This window comes from Periplaneta americana, chromosome 2 (genome assembly GCF_040183065.1).
Source record: "Periplaneta americana isolate PAMFEO1 chromosome 2, P.americana_PAMFEO1_priV1, whole genome shotgun sequence".
NCBI lineage: Eukaryota > Metazoa > Arthropoda > Insecta > Blattodea > Blattidae > Periplaneta > Periplaneta americana.
In genome coordinates, this window is record NC_091118.1 from 32,097,031 (window position 1) to 32,106,663 (window position 9,633).

The following is a 9,633-nucleotide window of genomic DNA, read 5'->3' on the forward strand; positions in this document are numbered from 1 at the left end:
TTGAAAGTTAAGGCTGATTCACAATAAACCGGGAACGGAAAAGACAACGAGAACGAGAACGACAATATTGTTAAAATAAATGTATTTAAATGTGACCATTCACAATTAACTATTAACTATCAAGCATATGCTTGACACGAAATGGAAATAGTGCGACGATAGCTCGCCGCTCTGTCCACGCTGTCCGCATAGTCAATGCTTGCCCTGACGTCATTTCGTTTCGTAATGACTAGACTTCGTTGAATTGCCACACGCACCATGCAATCAGGTTGCCGATGTACGATAGTATAGAGGAGGTGAGCGATCGCCCGGTCTTGTTTAAAGATGAATTTCCGTCTTCGTGACCTCTTAAAGCCAACTCAAAAGCTCCACAATACCGCACGCACATATCAGCTGTTCTTGGTAACTTTATCATTATGAAGTGCAACAATCTAATTGAATCCAATTATGTCTGTATGTTTGTTTGAGCCAACATTCCTAATTTAACATTAGTGTTGATGTGTGCAGCTGAAGAATCGTGTTTTTTAATTCTTTCATTCGTGTGCTTCGAATCAATCATACCTGCAGAACTATAATCAAAATTATTTAGTTACTACGCAAATATCTAAATTCAAACAGAAAAATAAATACAATTCATAAAACATACTTGTTTTTGTCAATAAATGTTCGCCGTCGAACAAAATACAGCGTCTTTTATATTGCAGCCGCATATTGCATTTTTCATAAGGCCGAATGTTAAATTTTCTAGTTACTTCTCTATTACTGTTCTTCGTCACTTACAATTTTAATTCGTGTGTAGGTCTATCCATCTTCTATATTTTGATCTTTTCGTGTAAAGGTCTTACAGAAAATTACACATTTAAAAGATTTTGCATACTATTCATTGTAACATGATGGAACGAGCTTGAGAACACATCTGAAAGTGCTCCTAACCCCTCCTACGCACAATGTACTGGCTCCCTACCATGCTCCAAAGCCTGCCAGTGAAACAGTGCTACTGCGCATGCTCGAATGGAACAGTGTGCCGCAAGTGTCGAGCGGTAAACGTAAGTCCCAGGCGTCAACAAGAACAGTACACGTGCAGTGTTATTTTTACATAGTATTATAATAAAGAATTATGTCGCTCGCATAGTCTACTGCAGCTCATTGATATAACTTTAAAAACATGTGTTATTTGAAGAGGTGGTGCACTGCTCCTGTGCTCCTTAAGAGAAATCGCCACTGGTCTGGCGTATTTAAAGAGAGGAATATCACTAACGCTTACGTGATCATTATCAATTGCTGCTTCTTCACCCTCCAAGACCTTAGCTATCTCACACATTGTTTGAAATATATTGTTTTTTCTAACACATTTCTGAATTTGTTTTTCAAAGTTTCCATTGTTGAGCCCGTGAGTGTTTAATTTTCTTTCGACATTGCGTAATTCTTGTAGGGTTTCTGCCAAGATGATTGTTGTTACTTCTAATCTTTTTATTGAATCGCATAAAAAACTGAGGTTGGCAGAAATGTACGCTAAGTCACTTTTCACAGACCTGTCATTTAGCAAATTTTGCATTGTTTTTATCGATGATGCGCCTTCTTTGTCCACTTCATCTATTAGTGATTAACACACTGGAAATTATTTGCATAGTACACCACAGCGAAAAGCAAAATACCCCAGCAAGTGATTATGGGTGTGGGTGGTAGCTGGAGATCCTCTTGTTTTTTTTTTTTTTTTTTTATTTTGCCATAGACAAGGCAAATTTACGCAGCATGACTTAATAAAGCTATTATGTGCATTCAGCACTAAAATTAAAACACAACAAAAGTGAACTGTATGTTTAAATATTAACGGATATCCCATATAAAGGCTTGCAGTAGTCAAATAGGATATTTAACAAATATTTACTTTATGTTCGGAATTGAAATAAATTAGCGCAAACCCATGAAAAAGAATTAAAATCTGTATATATAAAGAAAATTCCAAAAATATTTACTTTACGTATTTTTTTCTAAAAATATGTGTTTTTATGTGAAATAAAATTTCATATTTATGACAGTGGTTCTTCGATCGGAGTTTAAAATCGGTTGCGTTCCTTTATCTACATACAGAAAAAAACCCTTATTTACCTAAAATCCCATCCCCAGTCATAACTTATACTTGTTTTTTTTAAAGATGGGACATGACAGGAGCATTGCGATCGGAAAAACAACTGAATGTCACATAGCGTGGTAGGCCTGTTGCTATGATAACAACGGTTGAGTTGCCAAACTTACCGTTCCCACGTGGCGAGTGCTTAATAGCTCTCTTGGCGACATTTATTGTGAACACAATGTTAGCATTGGTACGTTTCGTCTTTGATTCTCTGTCGATTTTTTTATTGTTTTCTTACCTTCGCGTCAATTGTCAATGAATGTTTTAACGTCAGCCATCTTAACGACGATTGCTAGCTTCCATCAGCTGGCAGCATGGTAGTCCATATTGGCAACATTACACTGTAGTTCCAAGTTCGGCCGCTTAACTGTCATGTCCCATCTTTCAAAAAAACAAGTATACAGTGATATATTTCCTTACTTAGAAATATAATTTGAAATTATTCAAGTCTGCTTTACAGGGAGCTTTACCTGAAAGCTAGATTTGCGTAATAATATACGTCACTGTAGGTACCTTAACAGAAAACCACAATTTCAAGTCACGCAGAGTTTGTGTGCACTCGGATGTGGGTTTCTGGCGTCTTGTCAGTCTACTCGAGGTATGTGGATATAAAGGAAGAAATTGACACGGTTTCGGGTGAATTTCTGGGTATCTCAGTCGCAGAGCGTTGGCGTGCTCAGGCAAAGGTCCCGGAATCAATACTCGGCTCATGCCCATGCACCTATTGAGGAGAAAGTTCAGGTAGAACTTACCTACCATGGTTTAAAGAGAACAGCTAAAAAACATCCCGAGGTATCTCCATCACAATTGATTTGAACAGAATTACCGAGAGTTGCGTCTGATGTTTTATGTCATTTACCAGAAAGAGAAAACTTAAAGGACTCTTAGACGAGCGTAGGAGAAATCATTTACTTGAACCAAAGTACTGAGTGATTTAAGGGAATTACCTGGAGGCTATAAGAAAACACTGAACAGAGATAATTGTGTTATATATGATTCCTATGAAGATGAAGATATTGAAATTGTCGATGAGCGCGTTTTGGTGTTTGGAACAAGAAAGAATGTGGAGTGTCTATTGAAATCAGAGTTAGTACATTGATGGTACCTTTAAAACCGTCCCAAAATTATTTACGCAAAACTTTCATTATTTTAGGAGTGGTATCCACTAAGAATGAGAACTTTAAAATTCTTTTCCCGTTTTCTGGAATTTAATGAGACTGGCTCATCATTTCACACTATAAAAAGGTTAAAACGTTTTATATTTGGTAATAAATTTCTGTAAAAATAAAGTACCCTGATTTTTACTGCGTTGCGAGACAACAAGGAATACATATTATATTATATATATGAGGGACGGAGTAAGTAAAGTGCTTTTAGCGAAAAAGAATCCGAGGAAAAAAATTATTTTGGGACTATATATCCAAGGAAAGCTTCCTAGGGAAAAATGACCATGAACTTGGAACAGATATAAAACTAACAAAGTTGGGTTATAAACTTTCGGTATCAGTAAGAAAGCATTCATTTTATCACAGAGATGTCATTCATAAACACATCAGGTTAAATTACTGTTGTATGTTCTATTACCCTCGCTACTCACTCACTCGCCTGATGGCCTTATCTCTACCACGTTAAATAAATAAATAAATAAATAAAAATACCCGACTGGATGACTTGGAATATGCGTTACTTACTTACAAATGGTTTTTTAAGGAACCCGAAGGTTCATTGCCGCCCTTACATAACCCCACAGATAGTAATATTTTCATACAAGTATATTGTATAACAACTCAAGATACCTTAACTCGCTTCCGACTATGCTAATGGAATGCACTTAAAAAGCCATTCATGTTCAGCATTTTACGGTTTTGTTTTGAACATATCATGCGGAAGAAATTTGTAATGACTGCATTTACCTACTTTTAAGGGACGTTTTCTGTCACGATCCTTCTGTGAAAAAAAAAATAATACCAACATTACAATTATCAAGATTCTACAGAGTAACGCAGTTGGCTAAGGCTTCTAGAAGGAAGGTAAAATATTTCGATCCCCATTATTTCTTAAAATTAGATCTGTGGAGAGTTTTGAATGGTTAATTGCTAGTTTATCGATTGTTTGTAGACTGATTTCAGTGATTTATGATTGAGTTGAATCGAAAACGGCCGTAGGCCTAATCCATGTTTTGCCCTTTTTTCAGTTCAATGCATTATTAGATTCTCTAGTGTGTATTTGGTCACCTTGCAAAGTTTCGATTTGATATCTCTCTTCTAGTGGTCTGTGGTGCAGTATAAGTGTTGAGCTGTTTTCACAGTTTAATGTTAGTTATCAGATGGTGGTTGGAATGTTGTGTTTTCTAATTCCTACGTACATTCTTAGGACTTAAGGGAGAACTCAATTTATTATTGTTTTAAGGGGATAGATACAGCTTACAGCAGTAAAATTTTGGAAATATTAAACATTTGTCCTCCATTATTGTATTTTGTACAATAATGAAAATTAATAAGTGTAAAACAGTGTCCTGCTAAATGAAAAAAAAAAAACTATTTAAAAAAAATATTTTCTTTTTTTTTAATTTAGTTCACTGTGCAGTGATGAAGCGTTTCCCCACATGACTCAAAAACTAACCAACATTCTTGATGAATTTTTTTGTGTTTATTTATGCATGTCGTATCTACAATAATATAATGCAAGACGATAATGATGCAGCGCTTAGAAGCATATATTACAATTCATGGTGGTCATTTTGAACTCTATCTGTAGAATTATAAATAGACTTTGTAAGCAAAGGTGTAAATATAAGTTTATAATAAGAAAATATGTATTGGAATTTCTATAAATATCATAATTCACTGTTTGATGTCATCTATCGAATCAGCTACACAACACTTAGTTCTGACGGAGTCCGCGACCATAATCACATATCACTTATATCACATTGGCCATTCTCATGTTATGAAATGGCAACAAAAAAAAAACATCCATCAGGGTCTCCACTGTCGAAAATGAATTTTTTACTAACGACCGCTAGATAGAAGTACTGCTGCAAGCTATTATTCAATGCAATTCCATCAGAGTTATAACGTGACTACTTTTGCAGCCGCTAGATGGCAGCATACCGATAAAATTTACCTAGTTACCTTTAAAGTCCATTCATTCATTGATCCATAGTGTTCTGCCCAAGGGTAGGTCTTTCACTGCAAACCCAGCATTCTCCAGTCTTTCCTGTTTTCTGCCTCCCTCTTTGTCTCCACATACTATATATCCTAATTTTGTCAATCATTTGATATATTCTTCTGCCCGATCTTTTCTCCTGTTCACCATTCCATCCAGTGCATCTTTCAGAAGGCAGTTTCTTCTCAACCAGTGACCCAGCCAATTCCCTTTTTTCGTCCTGATCAGTTTCAACATTATTCTTTCTTCATCCACTCTTTCCAACACAGCTTTGTTTCTTATTCCGCCTTTAAAGTCCATAAGGATGAACAATCTGATGTGATCAGCAGTTCGTACTAAAACTGTTAGGTTGTGTGAGCTGAATGAACAGTGGTAACGCAGCTCTCACCGTCAACAAATCAGCAAATCAAACTTGTACAATCGGATAATAACCAAACTTGTCTTTGTACCTTAGAATAAGGAACAAAATAGACAAATAGTATTCTACAAAAAAAATAGAATTTTCGTAATTCTTAATATAAAATTGTTTACCCACACATACAGAGTCATCCATATTTATGTCCAACTTTTTATTACACTGTAGTAGCGAAACCAATCAGGTTAAGTGACCCATTCCACCGCTAAAATATACCGTGTTCCATATCATTAAAAGCACAAAAGAAGCTGTCATTTTATTTTACTTTATTGTGTTCTCAGTACGGTCCGAAACATTTAATGTAATCGGAAAAATGTAGTGTAAATTTTAAAACATTAACCATGGCCACAAGACTGTCTGTGTAAGATCGAACACGAATTGCTGCTCGAATGGAGGTGTGGCAGTCCCCAGTTATGGTGCACAGATGGTGGAGAATGGTGAAGGGAAGAAATGTGACGCTGGACTACAAGACCATCAACAGACTTCACGCCAACTTGATTCGCACTGGCTCAGTTACGCAACAGAAGGGTGCTGGGCGACCAAAAGCAGTGATCACAGAGGCGGCCAAAGCAGCCGCTACTGAGGCCTTCCAGAGAAGTCCTAAGAAATCCATTCGACAGTACCAGAGGGAATTTGGTGTCCGTGTAGCGGTTGCTAAAGGAAATGAATTGGCGGCCATGGAAGCCACACTTTGTGCAAGCTCTGTCATGTGAGGACTGTGACATCAGAATGGAGTTTGCGGAGTCTCTACTAGCATGGATTCAAGAGGAACCTACCCTTTTGCGACACATTCTATGGTCAGAGGAGAGGAGTGTGGCCGGATGCCAAATGAAATGCTTGTGAGAGGAGTACAGAACGTTCAGCCACGTCTGGAAAAATGTGCAGCAAATGCTGGTGCTTACATCGAATTTTAATACTGGTGGAATTTTAAGCAATCCTAATGAATGGACTATTCGTTCATGCTACTTCGATCCTGCCATGTTAATAATTCATTTACTTGTGATAAATGAATGAAAAAAGTTTTACATAAATATGGGTCCCCATGTATAAGAATAAAAAAATATATCCTCACCTGAATGCAAGAAGTGGTTACTTGATTTTTCATATTTTGTGACACTGCCTATTTACACATTTATTGCACTAAGGAATATGTCTTGTTTTCTTTTACTTATTTGTTATATTGGAAAATAGATGTCACTGGTATCGTTCGATCAGTTACCTAGTTCTTGCATTACATTTTGTGCGATTTTTGCTATGCTATAAAAGAGGTAACTAAAAAACGCAAATTTCGAGTTACCTAGTTCTTGCATTCAGATGACTATATAATTATATGTATCTAGCCTTGATACAATTGAAGTGGTCGGTGCAATAAGGTGCTAACCCTCACTTTTGTGAAAATTGAGATTTAGCCTATGCACAAACATACGTTGAATAATATTGTGCACTTTCTGTCAAAAGATGGTTCTGGTATGAGTATAAATTTCGCAGCAGTAAATGAATATCCTATTTCTAATCAATGTTAAGAGTCATTTGTTTTGAGCAACAAGGCGCCAACCTATACCAAGTTGGAAGGAGAAAGTAGCCAAATGAACAGATTATAAAAAAAATAAGTTAATTGAAACGATGACGTGATTAACTACAATGATGATAGCATCGACTACCCAGATTATATTATATCTGACTGGAAATGAAGGCACATCGGAAGAGGTAAGGATTAATTTAATTTCTCATTATTAAAATAGTGTTGAAGGATGACACCTTCTTCCATCAAAGTTAAACATTATAAAAGTTACATATATATGAGTATATATAAGAGTATATATATATATATTTTTTTTTTTTATTTTACTCCACTGTTTCAGTGTGAATTAAACATATCAAGGGAACCTGAGATCAGTCACATCAAATTCCCTCCAAACAGGAAAAGAAAGCGTCACCATCAAGACCGGGAACGTTTTAAACACAAGAGAAGGAAAAATAAAGGATAACAATATACTTCACTATTCAACAAAGAAGTTATTCAAACTAGAGCGATCGTTATTTTGGTCGCATACAGTAGAGTTGTATTCTCGGAGATATTGTACCACCGTTTATACTACAGAAGATTGGTCACATACAGGGTGTAACAAAAGGTCAGGTCAAGCCTTAAGGAGGTGATTCAGGGTCTTATTTGCAACAAAAAATCCTAATACACTTTTTAAATATTCATTCCCGTTTCCGAGTTACACGAATATCACGTACCGTATCTATCCCCATTTAATTCCACAACTTATGGACCTGTCTGCTTGAGAGACGGTAGGCTGTCAGTTGTCTAGAGCAGATACTCAAAATGTCCCCCTCTTGCATGAACACACGCTTCAGCACGTCGTCTGACCTCTTGCTGCTCATTATTTATCCAATCCGTGCTGATGTATCTCCATTGCAGCCGTGTTAATCTTTGCAACGAGCTCTTCCCTCCTTGCTATCTCCGTTTGGTACATTTTCTCCTTCTTGCAGTCCCAGAGAAAGAAGTTCAATGTTGTTAAGTCTGGGGACCGGGCTAGTCAGGCAACTATGGTATCAACTATAGGGTACTCCACCACATTTCAGACTTCCAGTACGCCAATAGTTAGATCACCATTTTCGAGGTAGATGGATTGAAAGGGGTGGTCTCATTGCCTGGCCACCCCAGTTCCCAGCTTAGAGCAGCAACTAGCGGTGAAGAAAACATTTATCTTCTGCTGTCAGTAGCTTTTTAATGTGCCAGTTGATATAAACAACAATAAAATGAAACACAAACGCTTAGTATAGATTTTCGAAATATAGATTACCGGTAAAAATTTTCAATAATAAAAAATTTCACTATGTTCAAAGACAATTAGTCGCACTTTAGTAAGATAGATGGCCAGTTTTTCCAAGTAATGTTTTATTTGGCTTAACAAATGTTAAATTAACAGCTGGTTTATTTTTAACGTTTTGTTAAGATGTTTTCCATTTTTCCAACATAATTTTATTTACTCTTAACACTTAACTTTAACTGTCGTTAATACTATTCTAACTACTCAACAGCAGTTGGTAATGATTTTGCATATATAAGACAACTTCTTATTGGCTGATATTATTATTTAAATTCTGTACTGTAGAGTAAGTCATGAAACATGTGTAAAATCCTAACCTGTTACAGTAGCCATGATTCATACAGTACAGAGAGATGATAAATGAAAGTTGCATTGACTACTATTGAATAATAATTATTATTATTATTATTATTATAAGTATGGTTATATTTTATAATGCTAAATATGAATTTCTGTTTAGAAAAATCTCAGCATTATGACCACCAGGTGACAATAATTACACGAATGTGTGTGTGTCAACTGTACACAAAACCCCGAGGAGAATTCCGTATCATACAAAATTCTCTAATTCAGGCCCATGTATAAATTATATGTAATTTCGTTGTAAAGAAGCAATTGCTGCTGAAACATTTTATTATTTACTCGCTGCATATTTTGAAGCACTACTGACATCGGCTATAGTTGAAGAGCCAGTAACATAGAATCTAGAGATAATAGTAGCTAGTGAATTGGAACAAGTGGCCTATTTCAACTAGGTAACATACAACTGAGTTTTATTTTAAGACATGAAAGTGATTATTATAACTATATACCGGTACCTAAGAAATATTAGTAAATTAATAGGTACATAATGTGCATTCAAACATAACAAAACTTAATTGGTACATTAACTTTCATTTATTAGAATTATATTAGCCTATAGCTATCGATAAGATATGTTTGCACTGGCTTTAAAATAGAAGCGAAAGAGCTGGATTCTTGGAATTTATAATCGTTTTCTTTCCGATGGAAATTTACTTTTCCACCAGGATAATCACCCCGTGCACACCGCTATAAACGTTCAAAGACGGTTCACGGGA